At 37.6% G+C, this 17,037-nt stretch overlaps 1 pseudogene; it reads left to right on the plus strand.

The window, feature by feature from the left end:
• Positions 1–1,951: 1,951 nt before the first annotated feature.
• Positions 1,952–2,504, plus strand: LOC141543584 (polyadenylate-binding protein 2 pseudogene; annotated as a pseudogene).
• The last annotated feature ends 14,533 nt before the right edge of the window (positions 2,505–17,037 follow it).

The raw sequence follows: 17,037 nt of genomic DNA on the forward strand, positions 1-17,037 counted from the left end.
CAAGGAAAGGACAGTGAAAGGTAAAGGAGATAGGGCAAGATATACCCAACTGAATGCAGAATTCCAATAGCAAGGATAAATAAAATTTTCCCAAATGAACAATGCAAAGAAATAAAAGAAAGCAATAGCATTGGAAAGACAAAAGATCTTTTCAAAAAATATAAACATTAAGAGAGTATTTCATGCCAAAAAATTGGGCATTATAAAAGGCAAAAAATGATAGATTCAACAAAAGTCAAAAAGATTAAGAAAATGGTAAAAAAAAAAAAAAATACATAGAAAAATGACACAGCAATGATCCCAATGGTGTGGTTACTGATCTAGAGCCAGTCATTCTGAAGAAAAAGGTTGAGTCTTAGAAAGCATTGCTATCAGCAAAGTTAGCAGAAGTGATGGAATTCCAGTGCAGCTATTTAAAATTCTAAAAGGTGATGCTATTAAAATGTTGTACTCCATATGCCAGCAAATTTGGAAAACTCAAAAGTAAACATTGAGTTGGTAAAGATCAGTTTACATTGCATTTCTGAAGAAGGTGTTGCTAAATAATATTCAAATTATCAATGTGATCATCTCACATGTCATCAAGGTTATGTTTAAAATTCTTCAGGCCAGGCTTCAGCAATATATAAACCTAGTATTTTGAGGATATCAGGCTGGTTTCAAACAGACAAAAGAACTATAGACCAAATTGCCAATAGTGGACAATGGTTCTCTATAGGAAGAAGAATCTGTCCGAGAGATTTGAGTTGACAGAGCAGATCTCCTCCCAGAGAGCGATCGGCAGCTTCTGGAGACAACAGCACGTTACAAATTGGCATCCACAACGTGGGGCAAGGACTTTTGCTTATCCTGATGAGGACTTATTCTGAGTCCTTTAGCAAGAACCTAATATCTCATTATCTCAGCACTTAGTAAGAACCTAACACTGAGGTACCATTTCATACCGATCAGGTTGGTTAATATGACAAGAATAAATAAATATTGGTGGTAATGTAGGAAATATATGTGTGTATATATATATATATACATATATATATATAATGTATATATATATATATACTATATTATAACTGTGGCATATTTGAACAGCATACTAAAAGGCAAAGATATCATCTTGCTGACAAATATCTATATAGTCAAAGCTATGTTTTTCCAATATTAATGTGGGGCTATTAGAAAAGCTAAGTGCAATAGAATTAATGATTTTAAATTGTGGTGCTGGAGAAAACTTTTAGTAGTCTCTTGGACAGGAAGGAAATCAAATAATTCTATACCCAAAGAAATGAATTCAAACTATTCTTTGGAGAGACAAATGCTGAATCTGATGTGGAAGCTTAAGTATTTGTCTAATGAGATGAGAAAACTCACTGAAAAAGCTTCTGATTTTGAGAAAGATTGAAGGAGAAAGAAAAAGAGGACAATAGAAGATAGCATGGAACAAAGAATGGAATCCATGAGATCAAAGAGAGTTGGATATTACAGGATAACAACTGTTAGGATTAGTAGGTGCTAACTGGGTTGTCTAATTTAGCATAGTACTTAACAATTCTCTAGCTCAGAATTCACACCTTTAGTTCACACTTTTAAAAGGAGTTTACACCTTTAGTTTTCTGAAAGGAGTTTACACCTTTGGAATACCCACAAGCCCATTCTCTGGGAGGATAAAAAGGAGCCAGGATTCAGGAAGAAGAGGATTTGAGATTTTACCTTCGCTCTGGCTGGAGTCTCCAGAAGTCTCCCACAGAGAAAAGGAGTTTACAGAAAAGAAACCTCCTCCCAGAGAAGGATTTCAATTGAGAGACAACAGGACACTACAATTTGGCGCCCAACTTGGGGCAAGGATTTTTGCTTATCCTGATTCTGGCTGATTCTGAGCCCTTCAGGGAGCTAGCCTGAACAGGGTGACCCAGGGGATGGTGCTATTGAGGACCTGGAACTGGAGGCCATCAAAGCCCAAGTAAGGGAGATGGAGGAAGTGGCCAAGAAATTGAAGGAGCTTCAGAACAAGGTGGAGAAACAGATGAACATGAGCCCACTCCCAGGCAATGCTGATCCAGTGATCATATCTATTGAGGAGAAGATGAAGGCTGATGCTCGATCCATCTATGTGGGCAGTGTGGACTATGGTGCAACAGCAGAAGAGTTGGAGGCTGTGGTTCCATGGTTGTGGTTCAGTTAATCGAGTTACCATCCTTTGTGACAAATTCAGTGGCCATCCTAAGGGGTTTGCATACATAGAATTTTCAGATAAAGATGCGGTGAGGACATCGATGGCCTTGGATGATTCTCTTTTCAGAGGAAGACAGATCAAAGTGATAACAAAACGGACCAATCTGCCAGGGATCAGCACCACAAACAGAGATTTTCCACACGCTCGGTATCATTCCAGGGCTACTAACTACAGTAGTTCACGATCTCAATTCTATAGTGGCTTCAACAGTAGACCCCGGGGCCGAGGCTACAGGGGCCGGGCTAGAGCGATGTCATGGTATTCTCCTTACTAAAACAAATAAAACAAAACAAAACAAAAAACACACAAAACACACACCACACACACACACACACACACACACACACACACACACACACACGTGTGTATTAGGAGGAGAGAGAGGAAAAAAAGAAAGAAGGAACTCCAAGAACTCAATCAAAAAATAGGTGGGGCATAATGGCAGCTGAGGTTACACCCAGGGAGTTTTTGGAAGGTCAGGACTCTGATTTGATCAACCAGCAGAAAAGTAAGCACATGGAAGAAAGGGATTACCTGATCAGACAGTCAAAATGCAATCAGATAGCAGAAATGGATTACAGTTGGGGAGAATACAGTTGTATTTGCCTTGTCCATAAGAGAGAGACAGAAAAAGAGAAAGACCACAAAACAAAGGAGAAAATCCAAGAAACATCTGACACTGAAAGAGCATGGCTGATAAGAAGACTGTTAAAGGACTTGAAAACCATCAGAAATCATTGGATTCCTTGAGATGAAGACTATTAAGATAAGACTATTAAGACTTTAAAACTTGCAGGAATTATTGGATTTCTGGAATATGAACTAATGGACAATGGACTTATGATCATGTATAAATTCTCAATTTATGATTATTTGATCATGTTATTTGTTACATCACTTCTAGCATGTGTTATGATACTATGTTGTAACGTGCTCTCCTGGCAGTTACAATTACTAGCTTAATAACCGGTAGCGCACTCAAGAACAACCATGTGTAATCTTAAAAGCCTTTATTAGACCTACTCACATGATGCCCTGACTGATGCCCTGACTTGTTGGTTCCCGAGTGAACACCTGGTCAGAAGACCCACGTGTTCACTACCAAAACCCTTACCTCTTTTGGCTATCCATCTTGGCTTGGCCACCCAGGCTAGGGAGCCAGGGTGAAGAGCGCCAGGTTAAAGAAGCTGCCTACTGCCTGCAGTGGGCTTATATAGGGCCTGTGAGGTCACACACACAGCCAATCAGCGAGAGAGTCACCCATTACGAAGCTATCTCAATATGGCCAGGATCCCGCCCAAGGGCAGTCCTAATATCCACAGAAATTACTTCCGGGCCTCAATCTCCCGATGCGCTGTGGCACCCATTTAAAGGCCCCTTACACTATGTGTTTATGTAATTTATGTAATTATGTGTAATATCTCCCATATTGATGGATTTATGTATACCTGTTTCAAGGTCATGACCATCCTATGTTCTAAATCAAAAGAAAGGGGGAGATGTTAGGATTAGTAGGTGCTAACTGGGTTGTCTAATTTAGCATAGTACTTAACAATTCTCTAGCTCAGAATTCACACCTTTAGTTCACACCTTTAAAAGGAGTTTACACCTTTAGTCTTCTGAAAGGAGTTTACACCTTTAAAGGAGTTTATACCTTTGGAATACCCACAAGCCCATTCTCTGGGAGGATAAAAAGGAGCCAGGATTCAGGAAGAAGAGGATTCAAGATTTTACCTTTGCTCTGGCTGAAGGCTCCAGAAGCCTCCCACAGAGAAAAGGAGTTTACAGAAAAGAAACCTCCTCCCAGAGAAGGATAATAATAATAATAAACAAATAAAGACAATAATAAACAACAACAAAAAACCTTAATCCCTTCTCAAAGAAGGAAGTAAGCTCACATTTATTAAGTGATTACTGAATGCTAAGTATCAAGGATAAAAAAAAAAAAGAAAAAAAGAAAAGAAAAGAAAAGGAAAAAGAAAAAAACTTTTAGCCATTTTAGTTGGGTAAGACAATATACACCAAGGAAAGCTAAAGGATATGGAAAATGAAGGTACTGGGCATAGGATCATAATTTTGAAGTTGTTTGTTCTTTGTCCTGTATTCTCAAAGAGTAATTATAAAGCCAGAAAAAGGACAAGGAAAATGAATGCTGACCAATCAGGACTCTTTTAAAAATGGAGACTCCAGCAAGAATTCACTAAAAAGAGAAAGTGATTGGGCCTTGTAGACAGATATTCTATTGTCATGGAATAAGCACTCATGGAAAAGTAGGCTGCTGCAGAGCAAAGAAGCCCCAAGCACTAAGGGAAGTTCCAGAATGGGCTAGTTGTATTGGAAGCATGTTTTTGTTAAGGGATGAGATACCTTAACATCATTTTGGGGGTTCCCAGGTCAGTGTCACAGGTTTTAAAATCCCTGTTTCCAAGTTAAGTTGGCAAAAAAGGGTTTATTGTGATAGTGAGAGTTCTTAGCCAGCTAGGATCCTCATTAGGAAAATAGTAAGGAATTGAGAAACAGAATACAGTTTTATCCCATTTTCCATCCTCTAAGGACAAGGAGTACATCCAGCTCCATTACCCAAGGCCAAGGAGCAACCTTCAGATGAAAGGGCAGTGGGCTAGAGAGTAATCTCCATATGAATTAAGGGTGGAGGGGAGAAATTCTGGAGGGGAACTAAAGGTTCTTTGGCTTTCAGGGCTTGGTTTATCATCTTGATGCAGTTAGTGGCAGCGCAGAGAGTTGAGGTGTGAGAATCCCCTTCTGTTTGGCACAGGTTCAACGTGGAAGAATTCACAAACTCAAAATATTAGTGTCAAAAAAAAAAAAAAGAAAACTTTATTGTTGGCACTGCAGAAGCAAGCTTTACTAGGAAGACTGACTTCCTCAGTGAGAAGATACTGGAAGAGAAATAAATAAAAGGGGGTTTTCACTGAGAAGGTCTCTTCACAGTAGGCAGCTATGCCAAGGAGAAGTTCCTTAACAATGGATAATCTGCTTCTTCTTTTCCAACTCTTTTCCTTGCCTTATGGAAATTTAATACACATATTCCCTTAAATTTCCTAAACTTTATTTTTTCTCAACCTTCCTAAAGCCATGGTCAACCATGACCTTCTATTTCAACCACACATAGAAAAAAACAGAAAATGGGACAAATAGAAGGGATAATGAGAAATTTCTAATTTCTCTCTCCTTTAATCCTTAATATATTTTCCCTACAATTTCCTTTGCCATTGTCTTCAAATATACCTAACTCCCTCGTGTTAAAAAACAATATGAAAGAAAATATATTAAAAAAAAAATTTCACCAAACACCATTATTCTATCACCCAACATTCTTTGTCTAGCCCAAATTAACTTCTGCCAAGAGAACATCCTCTTTTAATCCCTAAATTGTTCTCCCAACTTCAATTCCCTGCTCCCTTGAGTCCATTCTCTCCAAACTGCTCCCAAAATAATTTTCTTTATGTCTAAACCAACATATTATATCATATACCGTAACAAATTCCAATGGATACATAACCTGAGTGACCATATTTCAAAAATAAATAATTAGATAAATAAATCAGCACAACAACAAATAACAACAACATTTGGAAGAGATGGAAATTATATTTTTTCTATAAATAAGAGTTGGAGATGTATTTGTAACCAAAAAAGGTATAGAGGCAATTAGAAAAGATAATTTTGATTGCTGGAAATTGAAACATGTTTGCACAAACAAAATTAGTGCATTTGGAATAAGAAACATTTGAACTGTGGGGAGAAGAGTTGAATCACATTTTTGCAATGTGTTTGGCATGCAAAATGTATAGATGATTAATAGAAATATAAAATTGGAATTGAAATTCATTTTTCAATAGAAAAGTCATCAGAGGACATGTATACAATTCCAAAGAAGAATTACAAATTATTAATAACTGTATTAAAGGCTCCAAATCCCAAATAACAGGGAAAAATCTAGATGATACAATATCAAAACATAACACAAATTTATTATTTAAAAAGGACATATTTGAAGGAGATAGATAGATAAAACTTTTGTTAATTGCTTGTTATGGGGCAGGCATTATACCAAGTGCTGAAATTATGACCAAAAAAAAAAAAAAAAAAGGAAGACATCCCCTGACTTTAAAGGACATATATGTTGACACAAACATTTTTTGCACATGTGTGTCCCTTCCCTTCTTTAAGATCTCTCTGGGATATAAGCCTGGTAGAAACACTGCTGAATTGAAGGGTATTCCCAATAATTTATATAAGACTTTGGTTTCCCGGAAGCTGCCCGGAGGATCATGGGAATAACGCCGCCATATGGCTAGTCGGCATTGTTATGGTCGGAACTACGACGGTATCTGATCGTCTTCGAACCTCCGACTTTTGTTCTTGATTAATGAAAACATTCTTGGCAATTGCTTTCACTCTGGTCCGTCTTGCGCCGGGTCCAAGAATTTCACCTCTAGCGGCACAATACGAATGCCCCCAGCCGTCCCTCTAATCATGGCCCCAGTTCCGACAACCAACAAAATAGAACCAGGGTCCTATTCCATTATTGCTAGCTGGGGTATCCAGGCGACTCAGGCCTGCTTTGAACACTCTAATTTTTTCAAAGTATAACCAATATAAATTATATAATTTATAATATAATATATAATATAAATTTATAATATTTATATTTATAATTTAATAATTTATAATTTAAATTTATAATATAATATATAATATAAATTATATAAATTTATAATTGGTATAACCAATAATGCATTAGTATTCCAGTTTTCCCACATCCCCTCCAACATTCATCATTATTTTTTCCTGTCATCTTAACCAATCTGACAGGTGTGTACTGGTATCTCAGAGTTGTCTTAATTTGCATTTCTCTGATCAATAATGACTTAGAGCGCCCAAAAGATAGGTTTATTTAGGGGAAGGGATTGTAGACAAAATGAAGATGTACAATAGACATCAGGAAAGGTAAATAAGAAATAGATTTGGGAGAGCCTATAGTTAGATAGGAAAGAAGTTTTAACAATTAACAATGGAAAAGACAAGTTCCCTAATGGAACTCATAATAATCCGGAGAACAGAAATACTCTATAAGATGGGATTGCTCCATTAATTGACTAAATCATAGAAACTAAAATCATAGAGGGATTAAGCACCCTCAAAGAGTTAGCTCTAAGGAGAAAGACTATGAAGCATGGGATAGGGATGAAGAGAAGGGATTCAGAAAAGATAGTGTGAGCCATAGGCAAATTTATAGGGACAATTTAACCTTAGTAGTTTGATATAACTTAGATTTCTGATTGGACACAAGGTAGGGTTACCCATGATCTCTACAGAGAGTGGGACTATAAAGTTGAACTGATCTCCATCAGTACCCTTTCCTTTTTATCTCAAGGAGTAATCTTGTTTTTCTACTAACCCCACCTAGTTATCTAGGACCTCATCAAAGCTGCAAGGGAGATAACACCTTCATAAAAACTGACTATTTGCTAGAGATTAATGGGGGAAAAAACAACTTCTAATATTTTATGAGTCAGAACTGGCTAATAATAGAAATATGATTTAAGATCCCCAGGAAGAATCTATACTGATACCACACAGTCCTTTATTCTTCTACTTGTTTTCAGGTCCAAGCTTTCTCCAATTTTGAGACCAAAAAAAGCTACATAAAATGATAGAGATGATAGAATGACATAAATAGATACATAAATGATATAAGTAGATAATTGATAGATGATAGAATGAAATATAATAAATTGCTATAAAAGATCTTTTTAAAATCTAGTAACAATCTATTGAAACCATCTTTGGCTATTTCTTTCTTTTTCACTTTAGCCCAAGAGCCTTTTCCAGATCCAAAGGGCAGATTCATCTTAATAAGAGGCTTTCAACCACTCACTTTAATGGCACCTTCAATAGCATCAAAATGGACATTCTTCTTTAATTAAAAAGATTTGCTTTGTGCATTCTTATTGAAATACATCAAGGAGCTCCTAGTGAAAGCACCAGATAGATTACAAAGATCTTGTCCTGTCCAGTGGCAGGGGGGTGGTAATTAAGGAAAAGGTACAGAAACTGAGACTGTGAGAATACTAAGGAGTTCTATGGTCTGAAACATTTGAAAGGGAGTTGTTTGTTTAAATCAGAAATAGATCATTTGCAGAATCACATCAAATATCATGCTATCTAAAAAAGTTGCGCCATCTTGAAATCACATTCCATTTTGACAAACTGCTCAATAGTGAAGCTCTCCTTGTTGTACCTTTATTTAATGAAATTATTTTACCTTTTTTTTTTTTCTTGTTTATCTACTTCTCTTCTCTTTTGTAGTCATCATCTCCACCTCCTCCCTTGATCTCTACCTCTGTAATTCACCTGGGCTTCTGATTGAGGGGATTTCACCTAATCTTTCCTATAGCCAGGCCTCTTTTCTCACTGCCTGATTATTTCTATAACACGTCCCAATTGACACCCTCCTCACCTCCATGCTTTCCAGTTTAATGTGCTGTTTCCTCATTAAAATACACAATTCTTGAGGTCCAAGATTGTTATGTGATTTTGTTTTTAATTCCCACTGTTCAGCACCATGCACAATGCAGTCATGCCCAGTACAAGTATCACCTCCTTAATCCTGGGGGTTTTGTCCTATCTGATATAGTCAGAGTCACATTAGCTTTTTGGGCTGTCACTATATACTGTTAATATAAACTAAGCTTTCAATCCACTAAAACCTCCAGATCCTCTTCAGGGGGAGGAAAAAAAAATGTCTTTTGCCTAGCCATACTCCCTTGAAAATGTATATTTTAAAACAAACTAACAAAAAAACAACTCATACTTATTCAAATATCAGACTTCTCGCTTCTATTTTAGTGTATTTAACAGAGTTTAATACATTAATTATTTTTATATTATATATTTTATATATTATTACATATTAATATATATTATTATTATTTTAATACATTATTTATTTTTGCTCACAGGATGAATCCACCTCACACATTCAATCTGCTGCCAAATCTCATATTCTCTACCTTCAGAACACCTTTAACATATACTTCCTTCTTTCTACTCTGGTTTGTACCCCTATCCTCTTACCTGATTGGCCTTCTTCTTGACTCAAGTCTCTCCTCATGAATCCATTATCAACCACAAAGTTAACTTCCTAAAATACATGGACCCTGCCTACACACACACACACACACACACACACACACACACACACACACACAGAGGTAGAGAGAGAAAGAGAGAGAGAGAGAGAATTCTGCTAGCTTTCTATTACCTCTATGATAAAATATGAACTGGTTTATTAAGCATTTAAGTTCTTTTTCAGTCTGACCCCTTTTAATCTTTCTAGTCTTTTTATTCCCTCCTCTCTGCTTATTCTACAATCTAGCATCTCTGGCCTTCTTATTATTCCTTACACAGGATGCTCCATCCCCTGAATTTTGACTGTCCCTTCTATCAGTGATATTCAAAAGATCACAGAAAATGAGAATGACACGAAAGGACTATAGAAAGTCAAATGTGGAGAGGAGGAAGAAGAAAACAAAAAAGAGAGGGAGAAGAATGAGAAAGAAGAAGAGGAAAGAAAGGAAAAGAGGGCAAAAGAATGTATAAATGATTGACTGGGGAATCTTACTTTGATTTCTGGCAAAAAGAAAAATATTAAAATAATATAAAAAACTGAATACTGATTTTAAAAGATAATCAGTGAATATCTAAAAGAAAAATAGCAATTATAAGCAGCCAGAATGTGTTCAGCAAGGGGAAAAAAAAAACTCATAAAGGATGAATCATATTTCCTTTTGTATAAGATTTTTAAATTGGTACATTTGGAAATTTTGATTGATTCATTTTATCTAGAATTTATTCAGTGATTTTACAGGACTTTTCATCCTGTTTTTGTGGAAAACATGGAGAGCTGTGAACCAGGTGATAACATTATTAAATGGATTTATACTGTTACAATGATGGGATCCAAGGAAAAGTTGTTAATGGTCCAATTACATTTTGGAAGGCGGTCTCAATTGGAGAGGTTAGGGTATTAACGCTTGCCCCCATGATGTATAATGGTTGCTGATTTGGATAAATGCAGAGACTTTTTAAAAAATCTGGTTGATACAAATAATGAGTTACAAACAATATCACAATTTTACAAATATCTGAACTTAGGACAATAAGAACATCTTGTTTCAGACCTCATCAAGCTCTTTCTCTTTCTCCCTTCTCTCTCAAACAAAATTGTTGTTTTTTTCTTTAAAACCCAAACCAAGAGATTCTTCTTCTGCTTTGATGGCCTCCATAATTCATTCCCAAAATGGGCTATTTTATGCCACTGGGAGAACCTGCCCCTCATATGTTTCAGCATAAGGGTTGTACTACAGACTTGTTCATCTGGAAGGGAGAGAGGAGTTGAGATTATAGACTTGCAAGAAAAAGCCCAACTATGGATATAATCCTAGTGTGAGAGGGCACACCTAATCTGTTGAGATAAGGGACTTTTTAGTCCTGGAAGGGCTAGGTCATGGAATCCTTGAAACAGCTACCTGGAGGTGGCAGTGCTACAGAATATCATAGGACAGTAAAGATGATCATTATGCAAAAATGCTCAACAAGTCTACAAGTATTTGTTAGAGGTTTCCTGTGTCCCAGGTATCTTGCTAAAGGCTGGGAAACACATAAAGGCAAAAACTTTTTCTACCCCCAAGCAATTCTCAACCTAATAGAATATAGAATAAGCAAAATCTATGTGTGTACAAGCTACATATAGTGATATTCCAGGCAAAAGACTAGCAGAAGAAAGAATAAGGAAAGCTTCTATCAGAAGGTGGGATCTGAGCTACATCCTGAGAAGGGTGGAGTTAAGGTTGATAAGGAAAAGAGTCCCAGAAACAATCGAGTAGAGAGATGGATTCCATGTGTGAAAAATTCCAAGTTGGTTAATAAGGTGGTACTATAGAGTACATTGAGGGTAATAAAGTTGCCTTATCTCCTTTCCTCCTTTATCTCCTTCCTCTATCTATGAAGTTCAATAGCTAGGTGGCAAAGGGAAGGAAACACTGGACTGGAAATCAGAATGAAAAGAATTAAGAAGATGGAGATGCTATTATTATTCCCATCTTCTAGTTGGGAATCCAAAGCAATAGATTCAGTAAAGAGAAAAGCTTGGAGTAAAAAAGATTCTTCCCGAGTTCAAATCTGGCCTTAGATATTTCCTAGCTGTGTGACTCCAAGCAAGTCATTTAACTCTATTTCCTCAGTTCCTCAACTGTAAATGAGTGGAAACCCTTCCAGTATTTCTGTCAAGAAAATCCCAAACAGAATCATGAAGAGTTGGAAATGAATGAAAAGGATTGAACACAACAACTTGTCCAAGTATCTAACAAATATGAGGCTGGATTTGAATTCTGGTCATCCTTACCTGAGGTTTCAGTTCTATCCATTCCACCCCCTAGCTGTCTGATTTTATAAGTGCAATACTTTGTAAGTCTTCAAGTGTTTTTTTATTTGTTTATTTTCACTTCTAACTCTTGTTATAATTCATAATTAATTTGCTTATATATCACTCTGGCAAAACCCAGCAGTCTAGTCCAGACAATGTACTTAAATGCTTGCTAACTGGTTGATTGGAAGCACACTTCTGACTCAGCCCTGGGCTAGGCCCTGTGGTGGATATGAAATGATTCTGTGGTTGGTTAGCTGGTTGTTGTCCATAATTCTCTAAGAGGATGAAAAGGACATCACTATGTTAGAGTCTGATTGTGGCTGATCAGACCAACATGATCTTGGAACACTGCCGCTGGTCAGACACAAATAATCCCTGTTGAATGAGATCTTTCAAGACGTTGTGAAAATCGAGTAAGGCTTCATCTTCTTCAAAGTTTGAGTAGGCCTGAAGGACTTTGAGCATTGAGCCAAGGTCATACTTGAGTCCCCTTCCTGCTATCCTCCCATGACACAATCTCCTCCCTATTTCAGTCAAATATGGGCAACTATGTACTTAATGGTCAAGTTCAATTTCATGGGTAGAACGGGAGACTCTCAGCCAATGAGGATGAGGGTCAGTGGTGGGAGGGGGTGTTTTGCATTAGGGATTAAAGGTGCTGATCTTGCCCACAGGAGGCTCTAGGGGTGGGACACCTTTCTCTTGAGAATGTACAATAAACTTTGCTTTACTCAAGATCTCTCTAGCTTTTTTATTAAATGGTGACCCCTCACCATTTCCGTACCACACACTGTGAACATCTCAGGGCAAGGTTCTTTAATACTGGGCATCTCATATTCCTTCTACACTATTTTAATTCTGCTTTGCTTTTAGAATACAGCCCCTTCTCTAATGAGAGCACTCCATGCTGGGTGGTTTTGCACCAGGATCTCCCTTGTCATAAAATTGATTTTAAAGTTCTTAAGAGACACTTTGCAAGTGTCCTTGTATTGTTTTTTCTGACCATCTTGTGAGCCTTCGCCCTGTGTGAGTTCTCCATAAAATACTCTTAAATAATTGTGTATTTAAGAGGGTTACAACCTCCTCAAAGTAATAAAGTTCAATGAGTCCAAATGGCAGGGAGAAGGCAGTGCTCCAGGAAGTAGTCACTGATTTGGTCTTTGAAAGGTAAGTAGGATTAAATAGGAATTGACAGCAGGATGAAGTCCTTTACACCCTAGAGGAACAGAGAATATGAAGAAAGGAATCAGGGTGGGACATTGCTATGAGCACTACTAAAGAGACCAACCTACCCAGAGGAGTAGAAAATAAAACAATGTGCTCAATCTTTTGCCACATTAATGGGATGCAAGCGCTGTGGTGGAGGGGCAGAGCTGAAATCCAAGCAACGTCATTCAGAAAAGATTCAGAAGGAAAAAAAGGAAAAATAGGTCTATGGCTGGTGGAATAAATGAGAATGTTCGTGCCAGTTTGCTACCGAAAGAACTGTTATCAAAATAACTGGAAGTCACAGTTACCCTGAGCATAAAGAGCGGGCCTGGACTCAAAGCTGCTTTCCCTTCACGGTTTGCCTGCATTGACCCTGACATCTTTGCTGTCATTAAGGTGGCATCTGTCTCACTAGAATGAGAGCTTCTTTATGAGGAGACCAGCTTTGGGCATCCTTCATATCCTCAGCACTTAGAACAATAACTATCTCACAGTGATCACAATCAGCATTTCTTACCTTGCTGAATGAGGTTCATGTCAACAATTTTTCATCCCTCTTTTTCCAGCATGGCCTTAGCTACTTTGGAAGAGGAAATATTGCCTGAGCTGTATGGCCAACAAGTTCCAGAGAGCAGCTAAAGAAAACCCTTAATGTCCAGGGGTTCTCAATAGGAAGGGTCCTGAACCCGCCGACACCAAGTACTAGACAGGGCAACGGCAATCTTTGTATTCCTCCCTCACCCCAAACTCAACAAGTCAGAAATGAAACTTCTTTCCCCTCTAAACCAACTCCTCTATCTGTCCCTTAGTGACATCACAATCATCTTGTCTACAATGTTCAAAAGGGGAAGGGGTTGGGAGGGAAAGGTGTCTGTTTCCTGCCTCCTTCTCCTTCTCCTCTAAAATCTAATCAACAAATCATCCTGGCTCCACTTCTATCTATGTCTTGTCTACACTCCCTTTCCTGTGTTCGCGCTGACACTTCCCTAGTGCAGGCCTCAGCTCCCACTCCTCCTAGATATACAGGCTCTAAATAGACTTTCCAATTCCCATCCTCTCCAGCAACATCACATGACATGCTGGTTATGATAGACCATTGCCATGGTTTTGAGAGGTTACTAACTGTATAACTGGATACAATTCCACAGTCATTTGCTGAGAACCAATGATGAGACAGTGAGGTAGCCACACAGTGCTGGTGTGCTGGACCTGCATCAGGAAGATCTGAGTTTAAAAGCTGCCTGCTGACTAGCCAGTTGACTCTTGGAAAGTCCTTTAACTTCTGTCAGCCTCACTTAAAAATAGGGATAATAATAGCCTGTACTTCCAGGGTTGTTGTGAAGATAGAATGAGATAATATTTGTAAAGTCCTTATCATATGATAGGGACAATCAAAACATGCTAGCTAGCTAGTGGTAGTAGTGGTAGTAGTAGTAGTAATAGTAGTAGTGTGTGTGTGTGTGTGTGTGTGTGTGTGTGTGTGTGTGTGTGTGTGTGTGTGTGTGTGTAAAAATGCAAAGACAAAAACAAGTAATACCTACCTTCAAGGAGCTTAATCTTATTGGCAAAAACAGTTTGAACAGATAAGTCAATACAATAAATAAAGATAAAGCATTTTTCTGAGGGAGAAAAAGTGCTAATAAAGTAGGGAGATCTTGAAAGGCCTCCTGAAGAGAACAGGCAGAAGGGTGCTCTTTGAGGGAGGTTCACCATTGCACAAGGTTGAAATGAGGAGATAATGTACACTCTAAGCTTGGGGAACCCTCTATGCAAAAGTACAGACTTGGAAGCTTGAATGGAGAAAAGACTTTGAAGAAAAAAAAAAATACTGGATCATTTTGGCTCCAGCAAATTACACAAAAATACACAGAATGAAAGATGATGGCAAAGGTAGGTGTAGGGTTTAAAATGTTCTGGTGATAATCTTGCACTTTATTCTAGAAATAATAGGTAGTAATTAGAAATCTCCCTACACTCTTTTTCCTTGTAGTTGGTCTCCAATTTTGTGGTAACACTAATTCAACAATCTAAGAGGATGTGGTAGAAAATAGCTCTGAGCCTTCATCCAACAGGAAACCTGCCTTTTCCCTGAATCTCCCATAGTTTACTGAGCCTGTCACGTGACCTTGGTCCAATAAAACTGAGTCCTCCCAGGAACAGCCACACATGCCTTTATGATATTGGATACAGCCTGCAAATGAGAGAACATGCAAAACATTTTGGAAGCATTAACATCATTATTCATCATTACTCAGGGAGTGTGTGAGTGAATTCAACATCAAGGCGTAGCAAGAAAAAGCCGGCTATGACATACTTCTCTAGAACCTTTTCAATGTCACATCTCCATATGGCACATGCTGCCTTCTTATTCCATCCTTACTAGCAAAAACCTCTCTACCCCCTGGAGCAATGTACCCAGTAAGGAAATTGGCGCTACTTTTTGCCCTCTGGTCCAATGATCTTTTTATTAAACTACATGTCTTGATCAAGCCATCAGTGACCAAAAATAGCATCAGCTTTATTTTCTGTTAATTTTTATAATTTCATATAAATAATTCCAAAGTTCAAATATTGTCCACAATTATAGAAGCAGTATGGGCGCAAACAGCAGCAAAAAAGTATATCAAGATATAAGAAAAATAAAGCTTTAAAAAAATCATATAAAATGAAAAGTTGCCACACTAAGGTTTTAAGTTACATGACCTTTTCAGTAGTAAAAGATAAAGTAGCAAGATAAAGATAATCACATTTAGATTCACTTTGAAGATATAAAGATCACATTAGAACCTTTTACATCTGATTATGACTCAGAAGCTCTCTGTTTCTTTCTGTCTCTCTGTCTCTATCTTTCTCTGTCTCTCTCTCTTTCTACAATTTATACATTCTACAATTTATACATTTCTATAAATTATACATTATAATTGAATGTATAAATTCACTCAGATTGAGATGTCACATAAAGATAAGAAACAAATGTTTTTAGCCACTGATTTTACATAGCCACAACCAGTGTGATCTCTGATCTCTGCGATTTGAAAAATAAACGATGTGCAAAACGAGTTGCAAAAGTGTACTTTTGTATTCAGATACTTTTATATATTCAGGTTGCCTCTTCTTATCATCTGCCTTAGACATTGGAGTCAAGTTTAGAGTAAAAAAGGTCCAAGCTGGGCTTAGAGGCAGTAAAAGATAATTCTACTTTTCAGGACCCTCCACTGAAAATATGTGCAAGAACATTCCATGTCTTCAAAAGTAGATCACTATGGGGCAACTGGATGGTGAAGTGAATAGAGCATTGGCCCTGGAGTCAGGAGAACCTGAGTTCAAATCCAGACGCAGACACTTAACACTTACCAGCTGTGTGATTCTGGGTAAGTCACTTAACCCCAATTGCCTTACAAAAAACCATCAACAACAATCACATAGACACAAGATAAATCAGAAATAATTAACATGGGATGGAGGTGGAAAAGGCTTTGTATAGATACTGCGGTTTTAGCTGGGACCTTAAGGAAGCCAGAGTCAGAAGACAATGAAGAAGAGATATTAAGCTTGAGGGAGAGGGCTGGGAATTCTTTCAGTGAGTAAACTGTGACTTTTCTAAGAACAGCAAGGAAACCAGTGTCACTGACACATGGAATATGTGAGCAAGGTGGAAATAGACTTGGAAGGTGGTAAAGGGAGAAGTTATGAAAGGATTTGAATGCCAAATAGAGGATTATATCTTTGATTCTAGAGCTAATAAACAGACTGTTGGGAGGGGAGGAAGAGACAAGATATGACATGATCAAAATTATGCTTTAGAAATAGTAATAATTGCTAGCATTTATAGACCAGTTCTAAGTTAGCAAAGCGCTTTACAAATATTATCTCCTTTAATCTTCACAACAATCCAGGGAAGTGGGTACTTTATTATCCCTATTTTGTAGATAAAGAAACAGAGGAAGATCAATTTGAGTGGAGAATGGATGGTATAGAGATAGACTTGACATAAGGAGGTGAACCATTAGAATAACAAAATCACCCAGGCACCATCCAAGTGATGAAGATTTGAATAAGGATGGTAGCAGTGTCAGAAGAGAGAAGGGAGAAAGTATATCACAAAGGTCAACTCAACAGCAGTGGGCAAAATATTGAGTGA

This window comes from Sminthopsis crassicaudata, chromosome 5 (genome assembly GCF_048593235.1).
Source record: "Sminthopsis crassicaudata isolate SCR6 chromosome 5, ASM4859323v1, whole genome shotgun sequence".
Taxonomy (NCBI): Eukaryota; Metazoa; Chordata; class Mammalia; order Dasyuromorphia; family Dasyuridae; genus Sminthopsis; species Sminthopsis crassicaudata.